This window comes from Peromyscus eremicus, chromosome 2, assembly GCF_949786415.1.
Source record: "Peromyscus eremicus chromosome 2, PerEre_H2_v1, whole genome shotgun sequence".
Lineage (NCBI taxonomy): Eukaryota > Metazoa > Chordata > Mammalia > Rodentia > Cricetidae > Peromyscus > Peromyscus eremicus.
Window position 1 is genome coordinate 26,119,964 of NC_081417.1, and position 22,152 is coordinate 26,142,115.

Below are 22,152 nucleotides of genomic sequence, written 5' to 3' on the forward strand. Positions count from 1 at the left end.
ACCATACATGGAGAAAACAAGATATTTCATGATACAGTCAAATTTAAACATTATCTATCCATAAATCTAGCCATACGGAAGGTATTAGCAGGAAAACTCTATGTCAAGGAGGTTAACTATACCCATGAAAACATAGGAAATAAATACTATCTTGTCAGCAAAACCAAAAGAAGGAAAGTGCACACATAAACCACCACCACCACAACCATCAACAACAAAAATAACTGGAATTGTCAATCACTGGTCAATATCTCCTGATATCAATAGACTCAGTTCCTGAATAAAAAGATATAGACTAACAGAATAGATGCACGAAGAGGATCCATTTTCCTGCTGTATCTAAGAAACACATTTCAACATCAAAGATTAACTCAGTGTACAGGATTGAAAGATTTTCCAAATAAATGGACAAGCTATTATAGCCATTCTAATATCTATCAAAATAGATTTCAAACCAAAATAAATCAAAAGAGATGGGGAAGGATACATCATATTCATCAAATGAAAAATCCACTAAGATGATGTTTCAATTCTTAACATCTATGCCCTAAACAAAAGGTCACCCACAATTGTAAAAGAGACATTACTAAAGCTTAAATTGAACATTGACTCTCACCCACTGATAATTGATTCAATACTCCTCTCTCACCAAATGACAAGTCATCCAGCCAATAACTAAACAGAGAAATATTAGAACTAACAGACTTTATAAACCAAAAGGACCTAACATATATCTACAGAACATTTCACCCAAACACAAAGGATATACCCTCTTCTCATTACCTCACATTACTTTCTCCAAAAATGAGCACAAAGCAAGTCTCAATAGATACAAGAAAATTGAAGTAAACCCTCTCATCCTCTCAAACTATCATGGATTAAAGCTAAATTTCAACAGTGAAAACAACTGAAGGTCTAAGATAACTCATGGAAACTGAAAAACTCTCTACCAAATGAAAAATGGGTCAAGACAGAAATAACAAAGAAACTAGACTTTCTAGAATTCAATGAAAATGAATATACAACACACCCAAACTTATGGGATACAATGAAATTGGTGCTAGGAGGAAAGTTCATACCACTAAGAGCTTATGCTGTGGAATGATCCTTCCATATACTGTGAATATGTATTACTCTCATTGATTAATAAAGAAGCTGATTGGCCTATAGCAATGTAGGATAAAGTTAGGTGGGACAATCAAGCTTCGGACACTGGGATGAAGAAGAATGGAGTCAGAGGAAATGCCAACCAGCTTCTAGAGAAGCACAATGTGTAGAAATTGAGGTAACAAGCCATAAGCTATGTGACAAAACATAGGTAAGAAATATGAGTTAATTTAAGATAATTAGCTAGTAACAAGCCTCAACTATAGGTCAAGCATTTATAAGTAATATTAATTCTCTAAGTGATTACTTGAGAGTGGCTATGGGACAAGAAAACTCTGCCTACATATGTCATTCCAATGTAGGGCTGGAATTTCCATGTATAACCTGACAAAAATTTAAAAAGAGATTTTAGGTACATAAGAACGGAGTCAAGCACAGCTTCTAGGTAGCTGTAATTTCTCAGGTAAGCTCTGTTTGCTGGCAGCAAGCAGAGATGTGGTTCCTTTAAGAGAAAGCTTCTTGGCTCAATGCTAGCACAAAAATGAGCAGCTCTTTTAAGAGACCCTACAACCAAACACTTATATGGGGTTTATGAGCAGTGACAGGCACACTACTTTGTGACATCATGGATCCAGAAACTTCCCAGAGTTCGGTCAGTAAACATGGCTCCTAGAGCTGGTGGTAAACATACCTCCCCCACAAGATTAGCCTCTTAGGGAAACAAGGGGGAGGAGCCAGCCACTAACACACCATGATTTAAGTTACATAGCATTTTTTTTTTGCTCATACAGACAGAAAAGGTTACAGATACACAGTAAAGACAGATTCAAACAAAAATAGCCTCTAAATGGGTCACAATGTGTTTGAAAATATGTGTAGGGTTGAGAGAGAAGAGAAAGAGTATATATAGTATTAAATTTAAAAATATAGTTTTAAAATAATAAAATAAAGTCATTAAAAAGGGAGTAAAGTAATATAAAAGAAATAAGCTATGTAAAGATGGGAAGTACACAGAGAGTCTAGATCCTGTATGTTACTGTGTCCTCTTTGAAATTTTGTCTGCTAAGAGACATTGGATTATGGAAAGTTCTAGATTAACACAACCTACATATTTTAAAAACATCTTGACTTCAAAATTTATGTCAAAGTTATGTTTCTTTGGGGGAGATGTTATACTTTTCTTTCCACAGGAAATGAGGCTATGGATTCATTCTGGGTTAAGAAAAATCAAGTTTGATCAAGGAAGACTCCCTGAAAATCCTGGCTACAAACATAAAAACAAACAAACAAACAAAATCCTAAAAAAGCTATAAGACATGTGATCTATATTTTACTTGCTCAAACACATAACAAAAAATTCATCTTTAACTTATATACTATGCACAATCTATACTTGTATGAACACAGATATATAAAATTTATATATTTTAAGAACAAGGGGACCAGACACCAATGAAAATGATTATGGCCCAGATGATCCAACTTTCAAAACAGCTTCCAGGCTGCTGACTGAGATGATCCAGCCTCACAGAATACTTATAAATCTTGATTTTCTTGTGGTTCCTTCAAAGATTACCATTGCCCCAATGAGGGAGCCAACAACTGACTCAGTTTCCCAGTTTGAATCTGGTCTATTCTGAGTCAATAGAGTTCAAGCTTGTTTGCTCCAAGGCTGTGAGAAAGTTCTGATTAGCCCACAGAGTCTCCTTGAAAGGCTGTGAGAAAGTCCTGATTAGCCCACAGAGTCTCTTTGAAGGGCTATGAGAAAATTCTGATTAGCCCATAAGAGGAAACATACTATCTAGCTAGACACAAGCTGCTGATGCCTTCCAGAGGTACATTGAGATAGAAAATGAAACTGCCTGTTCCTTGATGCAAGGCAAGATAGATAGTGGTTGAATGCCTGTGCTGTGCATTGTTCTATCTCTGTCCTTCAAAACTGTATTTAAGCTGGCTGTGAAATAAACTTGGGGCTGCTGGCATTGCTGTCTGGCATTGACCGGCAGACCTCTCGACTCTTTTCTGTCTTCTTCATTGTCTCTTCAATCTGCACGCCTCTACCCAGCTATTCAGCTGACTTTCAACATGCCCGACACCCCAATCAACAAGAAATAGTCTAAAAAACTATGCTCACATTCCCAAATATTGGATTATAGATATTTATTATCATTTAAGAAGAGTTTGTTACAAGTTGTTTTCGGTAATGGTGAGAGAAGAAAGCTAAACATAGGAGATTAGTTTCAGGGAAATCATTCTAAGAAGAAATGAGGGGATATAGAAATGACAGGATAAAAAGGTACAGTATTAAATCCACTTTAGTTCAAAACAAAGTTAATTATTAATCTTAAATATTTTACATTGGTATAGATTTTGGTTTATTGATGCAAATTTAAACTTAATGTTGTTAAACTGTATGTATATTTCTACTCTTGTTTGGGGTATTGTGCTTATACAGCTCATTTAAAATGCAATGTATAATTAAGAAATATAGATTAATAGTCATCTATAATAGTCAAACTTACAGTCATGTTAGTTATGTTTTCAAGGTTATACACAGATATATTTAGATAGATAGATGGTCTTCAAACACTTCAAAGACCTACATAAGATAGCATTTAATATGTTTAATAACCTAAGACTTTTCATGACAGTGAGATACATCTGCTTCTGGCAGCACAGAGAAGCTGATGGGCGTCAAAGAAACTCCATATGGAGTTTTCACTCTTTATGGCAAAAGCTAGTCCTGTCAGCAAAGAAACTGCTCTTGCCTCAATTGTTGACAATATACTGTTTAAACTGGACCAGCAGGATGCAAAAAAGGCTACTGTCAATCTTTGTCAAAACAAGGTAGAACAGTCCTTCATAACTCCTGCTTCACAGGAAAGTCTGTCAAATATGCTAGGCCTGTAGGCCAGAGTTGGATGTCCCAGTGTTACAAAGAAACATTGGATGACTGTCTAGACAGAGAAATGTTCCTGTCATTAAGTAACATTTTCCTGTTCTGGGGTCTTTGATGGAGTTGAAGACTAGATAGTTTTAGTTACAGTTTTCCTTAGTTATGATAAAAAGGCATATTTAGGTACAAAACTTTGGACTCTTCAGGAGAGGACAGCTAATGGAGCAATTCCTGTCAATTTGCCAATTACTTGTGGACTTGACATTGAGAATGCATTTCTTACTTTAAAATTATTCTTGTTGTATGTAGTTTCATTTTTGTTAAGTTTAGTACCATTCCTTTCTATTGTCTGTATTTATTTTCGTGAGTGCATCTGACTTTCTTAGGTTGGAATTTTCCTTCTAGTGCTTTCTGTAGGGCTGGATTTGTTGATAAGTATTATTTAAATCTGGTTTTGTCTTGGAATGTCTTGTTCACTCTGTCTATGGCAATTGAAAGTTTTACCGGGTATATTAGTCTAGGCTGGCATCCATGGTCTCTTAGTGTCTGTATTATATCTGTCGTGGTCCTTCTGGCTTTCAAAGTCTCTGTTGAGAAGTCAGGTGTTATTCTGATGGGTTTGCCTTTATAAGTCACTTGGCCTTTTTCCTTTGCTTCTCTTAATATTCTTTCTTTATTCTGTATGTTTACTTGTTTAATTATTATATGTCGAGAGGACTTTTTGTGGGGGTCTAGTCTGTTTGGTGTTCTATTAAGTTGGGAAAGATTTCTTCTATGATCTTGTTGAATATAATTTCTGTGCCTTTGAGTTGGTATTCTCCTTCCTCTATCCCTATTATTCTTAGGTTTGGTCTTTTCATGGTGTCCCAGATTTCCTGGACATTTTGTGTTATGACTTTTGGGTTTGGTATTTTCTTTGACTGACAAAACTATTTCCTCTATTGTATCCTCTACTCCAGAGATTCTCTTTTGCTTTCTATTTGGAAAATATTTGATAATAATTGTTATCATATATATATTGTTACTATGTTAGAGTTAGAACTTTCCTTTTTAATTAGACAAAAGGGAGAGAAGCTGTGGAATAATCCTTCTGTATACTGTGAATATGTATTACTTTTATTAGTTAAAAAGAAGCTGACTGGCCTGTAGCAAGGCAGGATAAATTTAGGTGAGACAATCAAACCAAGGACATTGGAATGAAGAAGGGCAGAGTTAGAGGAGATGCCAGCCAGCCACTGTGGAAGTGGGATGTGCAGAAAATTAAGTAAGAAGCTATGAGCCATGTGGTGAAGCATAGATAAGAAATATGGGTTAATTTAAATGTAAGAGTTAGCTAGTACCAAGCCTGAACTGTAGGCCATGCATTTATAAGTAATATTAAGCCTCAGTGATTATTTGAGAGCAGCTATGGAACAAGAAAACTCCACCTACAAGCTTACATTAAAAAAAAACTGGAGCTATCTCATAGTAGTAAATTAACAGCATACCTGAAAGCATGAGAGAGAAAGAAGTAAGCACACTCAAGAGGAACAGAATGCAGGAAATAATCAAATTGAAGGCTGAAAATAATAAAATAGAACCAAAAGGGGAAAAGAGAAAGATTAGATAAAACAAAGACTTTGTTCTTTGAGAAAATAAATAAGATAGAGAAGCTCAAATCCAAACTAACTAAAATACATGCAGAGAATATTCAAAATAACAAAATCAGAAACTAAAAGGGGGACATTACTACAGACACTGAGGAAATCCAAAGAATCATTTATGTCATACTCAAAAAAAAAAAAAACTGTACAACACAAAGTTTGAAAGCAAAACAGAAATGAATAATTTCTGGATAGATGGCACTTCCAAAGTTAAATCGAGATAAAATAAACAATTTAAATACTTCTAGAAACCCTAAGGAAATAGAAGTAGTCATTAAAAGTCTCCCAACCAGAAAAAGCCCAGGGCCAGATGGTTTTAGCACAGAATTCTACTAGAACTTCAGAGAAGAGCTAATACCAATGCTCCGCAAATTATTCCACACAGTAAAAACTCAATTTGTTTTATGAGGCAAACATCACTTTGATATCCAAACCACACAAAATCTCAAAAAGAAAGAGAATTACAGACCAATTTGCCTCATGAACATTGATGCAAAAATACTAGAAAAGATACTCACAAACTGAATCCAAAAACATATTGAAGAGATCATGCACCATGATCGAGTAGGCTTCATGCCAGAGATGCAGGGATGGTTCAACATATGAATATCAGTCAATGTAATCCACCATACAAACTGAAAGAAAAAATATGCATGATCATCTCATTAAATGCTGGAAAAGCCTTTGAAAACTCCAGAATCCCTTGATGATGGAAATCTTGGAGAGAGTAGAGCTACAAGGACCATTCTAAACTCCAATAAAGACAATTTACAGCATACCTACAGGCAACATCAAATGAAATGTAGAGATCCAATCAATTCCACTAGAATCAGGTACAACAGAAGATTGTCCAATTTCTATATATCTGTTTAATATAGTAATTGAAGTTTTACCTGGAGCAATAAGACAATTGAAGGAGCTCAAGGAGATACAAATTAGAAAGGGAGAAGTATTGCTATTTGTAAATTATAAGATAGCACACATACACTACCCCAAAATTATACCAGGGAATTCCTACAGCTGATAAACACCTTCTATGAAGTGGCTGGATACAAGATTAACTAAAAAAATCACAATGGCTGAGAAACACTTAAAGTAATCTTAGCCATCAGGGAAATGCAAATCAAAACTACTTTAAGATTCCATTTTATACCTGTCAGCATGGCTAAGATCAACAACACAAGTAACAGCTCATGCTGGTAAGGTTATAGAGCAAGGGAAACACTCCCTCATTGATGGTGGGAATGTGAATTTGTACAGCCACTATGGGAATCAATATGGCCGTTCCTCAGAAAGTTGGGAATTGATCTACCTCAAGACTCAGCTTTACCACTCTTAGGCACATAACCAAAGGACTCTCCCTCTCTTGCTCAACTATGTTCACTCTGACTTTATTCATAATATCCAGAAAGTGGAAAGACCCTAGATACCCCTCAACAGAAGAAGGGATAAAGAACATGTACATTTACTCCATGGAGTATTACTGTTTCTAAAATTTGCAGGCAAATGGATGAAACTAGAAAAAAAAAATCATACTGAACAAGTTAACCCCGACCCAGAAAGACAAACATGGAATGTACTGACTTAAGAGTGAATATTAGCTGTTAAGTCAGTGATAATCATAGGACAATCCACAGACTCAGAAAGACTAAGTAACAAAGAAGGCTCTAAGGAGAATCTCATGGATCTCCCTAGGAAGGTGAAATAGAACATGTTTTGGGGGTAGACTGTAGGCTGGTGGGAATGGGAACAGGAGGGATCAGATGTGTTTGTTGGGGAGGGATGAAGCAGAGAGTATGTGGATTGACAACTAGAATAAGGGAGCACAAGAGAGTGTACAGGGGAAATGATGTGGAAACCCAGTATAGTATAAACTCCCAGGATTTATTGAGGGTGATCCTAGAGAGGACTCCTAGTTATGGAGGATTAGAAGCCTGATCCAGCCATCATCTGTAATCATTTTAGGCATCCAGTGGTGGGAATAGGTTACCAATCCTGCCTCAAAACCTTCAACCTAAAATCCATCCTAACTACAAGATGTGCTGGGGCAATGGAGGTGCATAACTTGTGGGAATGGCCAACCAATCGCTGGTCTAATTTGAGGCCCATGCCAAGAAAGCATGTCTAATACTGCCTGGGAACCCAGTGACCCAGGATAGAAAACAAAACAAAACAACAATAACAACAATAGTGAAATGATTCCTATTGATATTCTGCTATACTCATCGATCCACGCCAAGTCCAATCATCACCAGAGAAGCTTCCTCTGACAGCTGAAGAAAGCAGATGTAGATACCTACAGCCAAACATTAGGTAGACAGAGAGCCCAAATTTGACATCTCCATTGGGTCTCTCTCCTGTAGCTTGGGGAACCCAGTTGATGAGGAGGAGGAAGAATTGTAGGAGACAGAATAATGGCACCAGGAGAATATGACCCACAGACTTCAACGAAGCAGGACTCTAGAGGCTTGCTGAGACTAAATCATGGAGACTGAATGGGTCTGTGCTATGTCCTTTGCATATATGTTATGGTTGTTTAGCTAGGGATTTTTGTGAGACTCCTAAAAGTGGAAGTAGGGGGTTGTCTCTTGCTCTTGCCTGCTCTTAGGACCCTTTTCCTCCCACTGTGTTGCTTCACCCTGCTTTGACAAAAGGGTTTGTGCCTCGTCTTATCATATCTTATTTTGCAGCATTCAGTTGATATTCCTAGGAGGCCTGCTCTTTTCTGAAGGGAAACAGAGGAGAAACAAATCTGGGGGAAGAGGGGTTGGGAGGAGAATCTGAGTTCAAGGAGTATTGAAAACAAAATATATATAAAAATTATAACTCAAAACATTAAGGCTTTCTATAACTAATAGCAATTTAATTTACTGAGTCGATCCAAAATATTAAATTAGTGAATTTGGAAAAAAATGTGCTTTTCAGCCATTAAATAGTAAAATATTCAAATCTATAAAATGTGCTATTTAATAATAATATTGATTTCTACATTGAAGATAAAGTAATTGAACAACTGTTGTGATAGTTTGAATAAGAATGTCCCCCACAGGTTTATATATTTGCATGCTTAGTCACCAGGGGTTGAACTAGTTGGAAGTATTAAAAGGATTAGGAGATGTGGCCTCCTTGGAGGAAGCGTGCCATTGTGGGTGGGCTTTGAGCTTTCAAAAGCCCATGCCAAGCCCAGAGTCCCTCTTTCTGCCTACAGATCAGGATGCATCTCTCAGCTGCTGCTGCAGTGTCTGCCTGCGTGCTCCCATGTTCCCCTCTATTATGATAATGGACTAAACCTCTGACATTGTAAGAAAACCCCATTAAATGCTTTCTCTTATAAGAGCTGCCTTGGCCATGGTGTCTCTTCACGGCAGTAGAATAATGAGTAAGAGAGCAGTCTAACTATAACCACAGTAATAAAATACAAGAATAATAAGTAAAAAAGAGAGCCTTTGTGTATATATATTACTTTCAGCTTGAAGAATTCTGAATTCTGGTGGGTTTTTTTGTTTTGTTTTGTTTTGCTTCAAACTAAGACACTGTTGACTTGGAATTAAGTTCAACTTAGTTCTGAAAACATTGTAGCCAGCTAAGAATTTAGAATATCAGAAATTTAAAAACAAAAAACAAATGTATAAATGAGAATAGAGTTGTTCATTTTACTTGAAGAGTACTGACAATATATCTTCCTTCTTTAGTGTTTTATTTAAGTTTTAGGTGTCTATAGATTAATGAGGAGATTAGCTTTTTTTCCAGAACTGAACCGACTAGTAATAATGAAATTCAGTAGCTTCCTTTACAGCCACTGTAGGTTTGGGACAATTGCTAAATCAGAGTCTGAGAGAATGGAAGTTAGGGTGTCTGTAGATGTGATGATATAAGTCTATTCCAAGCTTATAATACCTTGAATGAGTTGCCTACTTTGTCTTTATTACCTGTGGAATAAAATATATGTATAATTAACTCTAGTTTAATTATACTAAAGGTGACCTACAAAAATATCATAAATTTCAATTGCCTCAGCTATGTGCTCCAGCAGTTAAATATCCCTTCTAGCCAAGCCAAGATAAGTCAGCAAATAAGCTGATAAATAGCGACCCTCTGATGTACTTCTGAAAGTCTTCAAAGTCATTCTGCCATGCTTCACTTTTGCCAATAGCATCAAGATCATGAGTCAGGTCTCACAAGAGCTAATGAGTGGAAAGCCCAGAGACCTTAATCTTGACCAGTCAACTGCCTTTATTGAAGAAAAAAATGGCTTGGCAGATAATTCTCTCAGTACCTTAAGTCTTAAAATGCAATCACTCTTAGCTACCAGATTCTAAAAAAAAGTCAATGAGAAATTGTGACGGTAATGTGTGAGTGTGTGTGTGTGTGTGTGTGTGTGTGTGTGTGTGTGTGTGTCTGTGTCTGTGTGTCTATGTGATTTTTTTCAGTTTTAACTTCTAAATATAAAATAGCTAAATATAAAATAGTTCTCATTGTTTTCTTTGTCTTCCATGTATATATATGATTCAAGATTCATAGAAAAACAGAAATGGGATAAAAAAAAGAGGGAGGGGGAAGAGAATTAACCCTCTCATTCTCTGTTAAACAATTAGTCTATTCTAATGATAAAATGCTGTAGCTTAACTGCTGTTAAATGCTAGTGTTTCTTGGTGCCCACATTAATCTGAACACGCTTGGAGAAGGAGGCAGTAAAATGGACAGCTTCAAGTCAGAGACAGGGTCATAGCTACCTCCTTTATATCTTTCAAATAAATCTTTCAAATCTACATGTGGAAAGCTACTCAAAGTATTGTCATGAACTCCATTAATAATAGTCATTATTGTTATTGTGCACTGAAGGCATATACTTTACAAGCAAGTGCCTTGAGGAAATTAAAATAATTTCCCCTTTTTTATATAACAACACAAAGGATCAAAAAGTTTAAATAACTTTTGCAAGGACAGATTTACCAAGCTCTGAAGCCAAAATCTAACACCAGCTGACCTACATCAGATTCTCTGCTTTTTCTGGGTTTCTATTTATGTTCTGGAGTGGTTCAGATACTGCTCCCTCAACCCCAGTTCTTTGTGGGCTGTTTAGAGGTCATTACTTGCTGCCTGGTTGTAGGGTCCTGTTTAGTGGCATTACAACCTGTTACAGAAACTGAAGCAGATTCTTATCTCACAGAGCCCTCTGCCAAGCAACCCTGGGGGACTAAGCCAGGACTGCAGACCCAGAGAACATCCTTGAGGGTTGCTTAGGAATTCATTTTTGATATAACGATTTTTCCCTTTTCAGAGGGTCTTAAAACACATCAGTATTTACACAGCTCTGTGTGTGCTTCATTTGCAGGTGATCATGTCTGACATTTCCTGTGAAATGCTCTTCTGTCTTCTAAGATGAATTACCCCAGTCCACACAGTCTATGTTGACAGATTTAAATGCACTCCAAAACTTACTTCAGATAATTCCATTTTGCTTGACATGACATAGAACGACTTGATACAGTTTTGTTGATTTTATAACATACTGAACAATCTTACTTAATGTCTTCACAGATTAATGTTTTGAATTGTTTATTGAATATATGCCCTTATACTTACTTTGTGGGTTCAATGAACAGTGACACAATAAATAAATAAGTTGGCAATAAATCACAAATAAGCAAATTAATGGCATGATAATCATAAAGTAGAGATTATCATAGGCTTAATGTGTGTCCTCCCAAATTCCTGTGTTTGAAATCCTGAGGACTAACATGATGCAGTGGGAGGCATGGCTTTCTTTATATTAGGTTCAGTAGTTCAATGATCATGGGTGTTAGAGCTCAGAAAGAAACTTCAAAACTGCCCCTCTTTCCACAAACAGTGAAGAAATAGTAATAAATATATTAAACATAGTAAGTATATGTGTGATGTGTATGTTGGTGAACTTTCACATATGCTAAGTAAAACCCAATTATCATGCATACATGAATTTTAAACTCTTCTCATTTATTTGGTGTTTGAACTTAATTCAGTACAAAACTGAGGATATCCCACATTTAATGAAATCAGTTTTTCATGCCTTTGTAGATTTTATGATAGTCTTTTAAGAAATATTAGCATATGTTCCATTTCAAAATAAATTTGCTATATTAGAAAAAAGAACTAACTGGATTTATAACTAGAATGATTTATAACAAATAATCATTGTTTATCAAAGAAATATTTCCCCCCAGAGAAGAGTCATTTCTCACAGAATTTTTTCATGAAATTCAAGCCTTGCTTGGAAGAGTTCATAAAATTTAAGATTTCTTCTACCAGATTTTACATAGGCATCATGTGTCCTAACCCTCTAGTACTAAATATTGAATCACTATGCCTCTTTCAACAGATACAGTTTATAAATGAATAAAAATGAAGATGATTGATAGGAGGAGATATTTTGACTCTTATCTGTTTTGTGGATAGTTGTAGAGTTTTATTTGTATTCAGTTTTCTTGTAATTAAAATAATATTTAATATGAATGTATCTATAATTATATATAATTCTATATCTATCTCTCTATTAGATAATTTGAAAATGATATATGTGGTTATATAGAGATATATGTGTATATTCTTTATATTTATTTAAAGATGCATACTATGTAAATGATATATATGTGGAGTAAGAAAAAGAATGAGAAAATAGAATTAAACACATATAGTAAAGAAAAATAACAAGTGACTACTGTGGATATCGCTCTGTATAAATAAAGTGATGATTGGCCAGTAGCCAGGCAGGAAGTATAGGCGGGACAAGAGAGAAAAGAATTCTGGGAACAGAAAGGCTAAGTGAGGAGACACTGCCAGCTGCTGCCATGAGTACCAACATGTAAGATACTGGTAAGCCACGAGCCACATGGCAAGGTATAGATTAATAGAAATGGGTTAATTTAGGATAGAAGACCTAGATAGCAAGAAGACTGCCATGGCCATACAGTTTATAAGTAATATAAGCATCTGAGTGATTATTTTATAAGTGGGCTGCGGGACTGTTGGGGCTTGGTGGGACCCGGAGAGAAGCTCTCCAGCTACACATGACATTTTCTGGTATGCCTTCTGGTTGAATGCTCATTTCACATGTGATCTGGGTTCCGTTCAATTAATACTTAAAACACTATACCAGAAATAAATTGCTGTGTCCTACAATCCCTTCCCAAGAGTTTAGTAATCCCCAAGAAACTACTGAACAATAGTGAATCTGTATAGGTGCTATATTGTTAAAGAAATATATTGTTATAGAAGTATATTGTTCTTCAGTTTCTCATTAATAAAGAGAGCCAAGGAATGCAAATGTCTAGTGAGAGTGATTCTCATGATAGTTCACATATTACAAGACGACCTTTTGTTAGGTGTATCATACTATTATTATTAAAATTGAACAAAACTTTGTGCATGTCTTGCTCTCATTTCACTAAATTTCAAAGTGAATGTATTAAACAAAATTGCCTTATTGGAATAAGTTTTAAGCAAAGAAGCTCCCAGGAGACTGTTTTTCAAGTATGACTATGAATAGTTACTTAATAGTATCTGTACTCAATTATATACTTTGAAAGTATTTAAACAAGAGAAAAAGACACCACAATTTATACTTACTTCTGTCACCACTGTTTGTGTTTATTGTATGTATGTGTTTTCATTAATCATTATTTATACCTCAGGAATTTTCTATGTGTTTTCTTAATTCCATTTGAGCAGAATAAATATAAGTATGAGAAGTTTCATTTAAGAGTCTTCCATTTTCTTATTTTAGAATTACTTTGACACACAAGTGTTGCTGGAGAATTTCTCTCCAGCTCCCGCCACCAAGTCCCACCAGTCCCAGAGCCCACTTATAAAATAAACACACGAACTCTTACGTTATTTAAACTGCTTGGCCATTAGCTCAGGCCTGTCACTGTCTAGCTCTTACTCTTATATTTAGCCCATTTCTATTAATCTTTACTTTGCCACGTGGCTTGTGGCTTACCGGTACTTTACATCTTCCTTGTCCTGATGGCGGCTGGCAGTGTCTCCCTCTCAGCCTTCCACTTCCCAGAATTCTTTTCCTTGTCCCGCCTATACTTCCTGCCTAGCCAATGGCCAATCAGTGATTTATTTACTGACCAATCAGCAACACACTTGACATACAGACCATCCCACAGCACTTCCCCTTTTCTTTTCTTAAAAAGGAAGGTTTTAACTTTAACATAGTAAAATTACATATAACAAAACAATTATCAAGCAAGAATTACAGATACAATATTAAAGAAGAGATCCTATCTATCTTATATTTGTGAGTTTAAGGTTTTATATCTAACTTATCTTTTATTATAACTAAGGAAAATTGTAAGTATCTAGTCTTTAACCACATCAAAGACCTCAGAAGGATATACTACTACCTTTACTGTCTCTTTAAAGACTTTATTTTTAAAAACTATTTCTTTATATAACTGTATATATTCCTTTTTCTTTCTCTTTCAAGCCTACGTACATTTTTACACACATTGTAAACTATTACACCTGAATCTGTCTTATTGTGAATCTATTGCTTTAAACTGCAGCAGCTGTGGCTGCTGGCTCTGCCCACCTCAGCTTCCCAACATGGCTGAAGCAGGATAGCTGAAGCAGGAAGGGTAAGGCTCTTAGTTCTGACCTCTTGGCTTTCTTCTCTGAATCGGCTCTGTGTTTCTTATTTAATAAGACGGTTGGTTACATCTACACACAAGCTTATCTACATATTAGAAATAAATATGCTCAAAGTATCATTAAGAGAACTATGAAAATGTTTGTAACAATCAATTCTTCTGTGTTATTTGGGGTTTTGTGTTAACCAAATGGATAACTTTATCATGTTCCATTTGAGAAAAATTTAAACTATAGTCTGGTTGAGAAGAAATCCAATAAAATTGTGCACTTTGGAAATTAGAATAATCCAAAATTGAATGCATAAGTGATAAAAAGTAATGTTCTCCCATCACTTACTTTGTAGTTTAAATTTATGAAAATCTCAGTGGTGTTCTGTTTAAATTATGGGCTTTACAACTGTCAAATTGAATTCTGATAGTTTACATTATAAGATGAGCAGGTCATCTGATTGTTATGGATTACTGCCTGGGCAAATGAGAATTTCTATCAGGACACTGCTGGAAGCTTAAAACAAGGCAGTCTAAGCTGTACCCTTGTGTGGTATAAATGACTATCTTAATATTCAAATTCCTTCTGTTGAGACATAAAAGATATGTGTCTATGTATATTATATGAAAAGATGATAGATAACTTTTGTAGCTCTAATTCTTTGGAATACACTGTGTTGATGTTTAATTTTCCTTTTGTGTTATAGAACTCTATATGGCCTTGGAATAAAGGCTCCAAGGAAAATATTAATAGTCACTCAGTATCAGAATTATTTCTGACTTTGGAAGGAATATAAATATGTGTATCAGAAGAATCTCCAAGGTTCAAGTTCTCATCATTTCTAATTATTAACTTATGGGCACAGGTAAGAGAAATATAGAGTGTCAGGATTTAATTTTCAATTATATTTTGATCTTTTATTTGACCTGTGAGAATAGAGGAAATTGAAAACACCAAGCAGTAGTTATGTTTTCACCCAAACTCTTGATCAGTGAGAAACAGAACAAACTGTGTTGTTTGAAACAGTCTAAATTTTGTTGTTTACCACAAAGTTCTGAGAAAATGTTGTTACAGCTACCATTTATCGTTGATGTAAGACATACATTAATTTTTATGTAATCTAATCAGCTTAATAGTTCAGATCATTATTAAAAAGGCAGGCCACTGTCCAAATAGTATCTAACTATACGATATTGTGAATAACAAAAAACTCATAGTAATGAATGACAAATTCAATTACTTCCATTCTAAAGTTAATGAAAATGCCACAAACGAATGAAATGGGATTTAAATATATACAGAGTTCTATTTTACTGTTTATTAAAAAAAGAATGATGTAGGTCCCCGGCCAGCTCCCCATGCCTGCACTGGCTACCGCTGTCACGGCTGCCAAAGAAGCCCAGCACACGGTTTAATTGCTCCACAGGCTCGGACACAGAATGTCAGCAACGCGGTGCAGTGTGCCTGCGTCGGCCCTGCCGGGGCCGCAGGTGCTGATAAGGGAAGAGATGGGAGCGGGGGAGGGGGCAAAGAATGATGTAGAACTGATTAAAACAAACTCAGATATTCTTTGGATAATGATTAATGATAAAATGTATAGAAATGTATCATCCAAACATAGGAACCTCAGCCTTTCCTGGTGAGCTCCCCCTTGAACTTTCCCACCTTTAGTCTCTACACTTACTTCCAGAGCTGTATCTTGACATGCATCTTGCACCATCCTTGCTTAAATCTCCAGAACCTCTGTCATCTCCACAACCCCAGACCTAGATCTGTATATACAGCTCCTGCTGCAACCTTCCATACCATCTCCATAATACCAGACATGGCTCCAGAAAGGCTCCTTGTGCACCAGCCTAGCCTGGTGAGTTCCCCTCGGACATTGCCTGTCTATGCTATCTCCACACTCCCAGGCTTAGTCCTGGTTACCTAGCTCTAACACCAGTACATCTTGGGGCAGGCTAGAATCTCACATCAAGCCCAAAACAAAAGAAAGAACTCCACGTACCCAGGCTAAAACTCAACAGCACAAACAATATGAAAGGCTGGAAATAACCTAGAAAGAAACTGAGAGAAATTATGTATACACAGTACTAATAAGGGAAATTTAAAAAAAAATGACTTTCCCAAGGGAAAAATATCATTGAAACTAGACAAGAGAATTCAGAATAGTTCATGACTGGAAGTTAACACCAAAGATCATTGACGTTCTTAAAAACCGAGGGCCTCTAAGAATGACGACAAACCTACTTCTTCCTAACCCGTGTGAACAGAACAGAAAAGCCCCTGTAACATCACATCTGCTCAAAGTGTAGTTAACCTAACACTTGAAAATCTACTTTTGAACCTTATTTCCTCAAGAATATGAAACCACTTCAAAAGACTAAGAGAGATAGTTCAAAGGAGAAAATCCCTTGCTACTTACTCTTCTGGAGAACCTGCATTTGGTCCCTGACACCCATGCTGTGAGGCTAGCAATTTCTCTGACTCCATTTCTTGAGAAATGAATGCCATACACACATATAGTATACATACACAAACATACACAAATTCACACACACACACACACACACACACACACACATACCCTGCACACATGTAGTATAAAGAGAGAGAGAGAGCATTATACATAAAGAAAAATCATAAAATATTTAGTTGAAATATGTTCCAAAATTATTCCTGATTAGTAATGCACCTGGTGACCCAAGTTTCAGAAACTCACAACAAATATCATGCTTGCTTTTCTTCTATTTTTTATGACTAGAATTTATTTTTAACAAAATAAAATACATTAAGATGAAATGAAAACCACTATATTGAATGAAGTTGGACAAGAAAAGCCAACAGAAAAATAAAAGATCCCCAAGAGAAGGCCCAAAAATCAGAGACTCATTTGTTTGCACATTCAGGAGTCGCACAAAAGTACTAACCATAAACTGTAGTCTTTATTCAGAGAACCTGGAGCAGACCCACGCATATCACATTGTTTTCATGTCAGCTAATACAGCTTGCATGTTAAAACAATAGGTTTACTAGAAGTTAATAAACAAACGTCTGCTTTGGAAAAATTTACTACTATGTTTAAATTCTTTGTGGGTAAAATGCTGTCCCCAAATGACATGTTACCAAGAAATCCTTGATGAAGAGAATAGTTTATAGATGTGGTAAAGTTAACAGTCTCCTGTAAGGTAATAGTCACAGCCTCCTCACCTTTAGCAGCAACCACTTAATTAATAAGCATCATCACCATAATGAATGGCAAAGGCCTCCAGTGCAAAAGGAACACAAATCATTGGAAGCTCCGATGGTCACTAGCATATTTAGCAATACAGTATTTTTAAGCTGATGTATTGGGTTTTAGATACAAACCATTACATACCTAGATAGACACCCGAGTAGCATTAGAGTTTAATATGCACTGGGAAATAAAAAATAAATATGAATCAGTTTTTATGATTCTTGCTTTCCTGGCATTGTTAGGATATGGAATTGCGGTCTGTGAATTCTGCAGTAGGAATCTACACAATTATTACAACTTCAAATTAGCCAACAAATATCTTAACTATGAGATAATAGAACCATTTCAAACTCTGGTATCCAAGATATTAAAAAATATTATCAAAGTGATCTTAGCATTAAACAAATGTGTTCTATATTCTTCCTCAACATTTTTATTAATAAAGTGATTTATTTTCCTATGAAATTGTTTTCAAATTAAAAACTGCCATATCATAGTTCAGCTTTTGAAATATGTGTGGAAAGTATATACAGTGTTTTAAGACAAACAGAAGAAAAATACTTCACTTTGAAGTGAGCTAGTTTGTTCATATTCAGGATATTTGAGTATTTGAATTTTTAAGTTATATCTTTTATTAATTCTTCATGAGATACGTTATGAATAATTTTAACAAATGACTTCAATTTATTGCAATGGTTCTCATAGTTTGTATGTTGAAATATCAGATTAACTTTTTTAAGCTTGTGACATTTCATAGGGATTGAATATGTATGATAATAGTTCACAAGTGGTGGCTGATTCATGTGCAGTCTGACTCTCTGAAAGGACTTTATATTATTCACCACCTCTTTCAAGTATTAAAGTTTCAATTCTACTTTTTTTTCAGTGAGCATTATTAAAACTCAAAATGGGATATAATGTGGGACATAGTGATCTAAACCATAGAGTGATTGGTTAATATGGATATTTGTCATTCATTGTTGGCTTATTTTCCATTTTAGAAAAGCACATATCATTATACTAACAATTTAAAAATCCAAAATGCCAGATGAAAAAGATAAATCTTATGCATTCAGCAAATCCATCTGATGAACTATGTTCAATTAAATTATTTTTGCAAAAGTCTATGAAACAAGTGATTAATTATGAAAATAATTTTACTTTTCTTACAAATATTTTGGGTATATCTGAATTAATATGCAAAATATCCTGCCATTTCTATTTGGTACATTATTATACAAATGACTACTTCACATTTATATAAAATGCTGTATTGAGAAACTTCATCTGTATTAGAAAAGTGACAATAAGACCATGTGCCATGAATATAAAAGCAAATTATGTCTATAAAATAAAATTAGACATGTAATAGTAGGATGCTGTTTATGCATTTGCTCTGAACATCATATATGCACATATGAATATACGTCAATGCATATTTATGTGTGAAAAATGTATTTCTTGCCAGTTAATTTCATGTTTTCATACATACAAGTAGCATTATAGAGACTAAGCAGGTTATATTTAGGAATATATATATATATATATATATATATATATATATATATATATATATGTGTGTGTGTGTGTGTGTGTATATGTATATATATATATATCTATACATACACTCATGACACTATTTTCTCCACATTTGTATCCAAGATTACAGTCTTGTGATCAGGTTCAGAATGGTATTGACACCACAATTAAGGATGACCCTCAGGGGCCGGGCGGTGGTGGCACATGCCTTTAATCCCAGCACTTAGGAAGCAGAGCCAGGTGGATCTGTGTGAGTTCGAGGCCAGCCTGGTCTACAGAGAGAGAGACATCCAGGACAGGCACCAAAGCTACACAGAGAAACTCCGTGTCAAAAACAAAACAAACAAACAAACAAAAAAAAGAATAACCATCAGTCATGTTAAGCACAAATTATTTTAGCATGAATCCTCATTTGTCTTAATAAAAGCCTCAAGTCAGATATCAGGGTGAAACCTGAAAAATCAGAGAAGCAGAGCAGCCAACCTGCTTCTTACCTCTAGGAATCCTCAGATTGACAGGGAGCTCCTGTCTCCACCCTGCCTTATCACTTCCTCTGTCTGCCCAGCCATATTACTTCCTGTTTTCTCCTCCCAAGTGCTGGGCTTAAATAAAACATGTGCCTCCTAAGTATTGGGGTCAAAAGCATGAAATCCCAAGTGCTGAGATTAAAGGTGTGTGCCACCCCTGCCTGGCCTCTAGTGGCTAACAAATAAAGCCTTATTTGTTAGAGCCCAAACAAAATATCACCACAGGTTAGGTCTGTGGCTTCAAATACTACTGACAACCTTGAACTGTTTGGAGCTCATGAAAAAAAGGCAACTCTACGTCCCTGTTCAAATCATAGCCCAGTCTTCTCTAATACACATAAAAGAAAGAAAAAGTGAGAGATAACACTGAACATACTCTACGTTTGCCATATCTAGCTGAAAAGCTCTGGGATATTGAGCTTTGTTTACAGTAGCATTTTCTATCCACAGTTAAGGCAAATGTGTCTGTAAGTAGCATTAAATTGTGAATGAGTTTGTCACATACATTACAGTTTGTCAAGCTTAACCTAGAAACATTGGAACGTAAAACCTTCCAGGTTTCATACCATCTGTTTTAAGAAACTTAATTTATTCTTTACAAAGAAACTTCTTGTTTAGTACCTTGACAGACCGAAAAGGAGCCTTTTCCCCTTTGATAATACCAGTAACGACTTCAAATGTTGGCATTTATGCATGAGCAGAAGCTATTTTTCATGCATTGTAGCAGGATTTATCTTTTTCTGTTGACCTTTAAATGGCTTTCTGGTTTTCGCTCACTCTCTTCTCTTCCCACTGGCTTTTCTCTCTCATCTGCAGACATCAATGAATCTAGAATCAGGACTTGAAGGCAATGCTCTTCAAAGGAGAACGCCATGGTATTAAAGCCTTGCCTGTTTTGGATCAAGACATTCGAGCTTACTCCTGCAGAAAATTAGAAATGCCACATCCGTTGTGTAATTACTTTTAAAAATCCGTTTGAAATGTGGACTTCCTTGTTTCCCAGGTAATAACATACATAGAAATTTTGATATTTTAATGAGTCAAACCCATAGAATAACACATTTCCAAAATATTTCCAAATTCTAACTATCTAAACAGAATCAAGCAAACTGAATCCTAGAAAAAGCCACAAAGCAAACTAGATCATTCACTTATCTGTAAAAAATCAAAAGAATGATTCAATAACAGACAAAAATGAAGAAATGTAGAATAGAATTTTAAATTCAAAGTTCTGGGAAGAATTTTTGTACTTTTGAATTACAGAATTAGACATAAACCACAAAATCCTCTCAGTGTCTTTGTGAGTTTTTTTTCAGTTTCATACTGCCCAAGTCATTACAATAATTTTGAAAAATTTTAAACAATTCAAATTCCATAAACTTTCATGTGTGAGTTATCAGTGCATATAAAGAAATTCCTGTTTATTAGTTCATATTTTGTAGAAGAAAATATTAGTGTAACTTTTCTTTCAGTATAATATTTTAAGTGTACACTGTATAAAACAATATCCATATAACATTACATTTAGATATGTGGATTTGAATGTATGCATATTTGCAAAGGTTTTACCATCAGCTAAAAAAAATATGCCACTATTATCTATCTAACTTTATGTCGGCACAATCATTAAGTAAAAAGAACACAGTGAGATTAATTCTTAGTAAATAAACTTGTTTGCAATGCAGTGTATGTAAGCTTAAATTAACTATAAAACAAGTGAAATGTGAAGTTTACAAATAGAAGCCGAGGGACTGTAACTGTAATGAATAAAAAGTATCTTTGTATAAATGTACTCTAACTCAGAACTATCTTAAATATATTAAATGGTTGCTAGTCTTCTAGGTTTACACCGACCTCACAGTACTTCAGATACATATAACGACTGTAAGCTGTAGCATATAATGCAGTTTATAGGTATATTTGTAATATCCATAATGAGAGAAGTTATTAGAAAAGATTCTTTTTCTATTTTTCTAAAATCTCCCTTATATTTGAACATTAGCACACGTATACAGTGAAATATGATCATATCTACGCTCTTTCCTCTTTTAAACATTATCTCATTCATTATCTAAATCTTTAAATTATTGCAATTTCTTTGACATTGTTTGTGGTATGTGGCTTTAGGAGGAAATGTGGAAGGACTTTCACTTACAAAGTTTTGTGCTCTGCATTAATTTCATTTATGTTTAACCTCCCAGTAGGATTGATAAATAGTACTACTGGCTCACAGAGTACCATGAACTGGCTAAATGCTGAGAAAACGAAGACTAATGACTCCTTATTCCAAGGAATATGCAGTCTAATGGAAGATTTGTTCCTTCATGGGGCTGAGTAGAGTGTAATTTGCCAGGACTAAGTGGCAGGGGACTCCCAGAGGAAGTGTGATTAATATTGTCTGTGGTAAGTGGATATTCATTTCAAAGGAACTGGCATGAATTTGGGCTCTGGTATGCTTTTTCTTTGCACCTCTGTGTTCCACATTGCCTAGAGAGACTCTTCCTCAAACCTGTGATTTGATAATTATATAATTACACTTTACTCCCATGTGTTCATCAACTTGGAAGACAATATGTA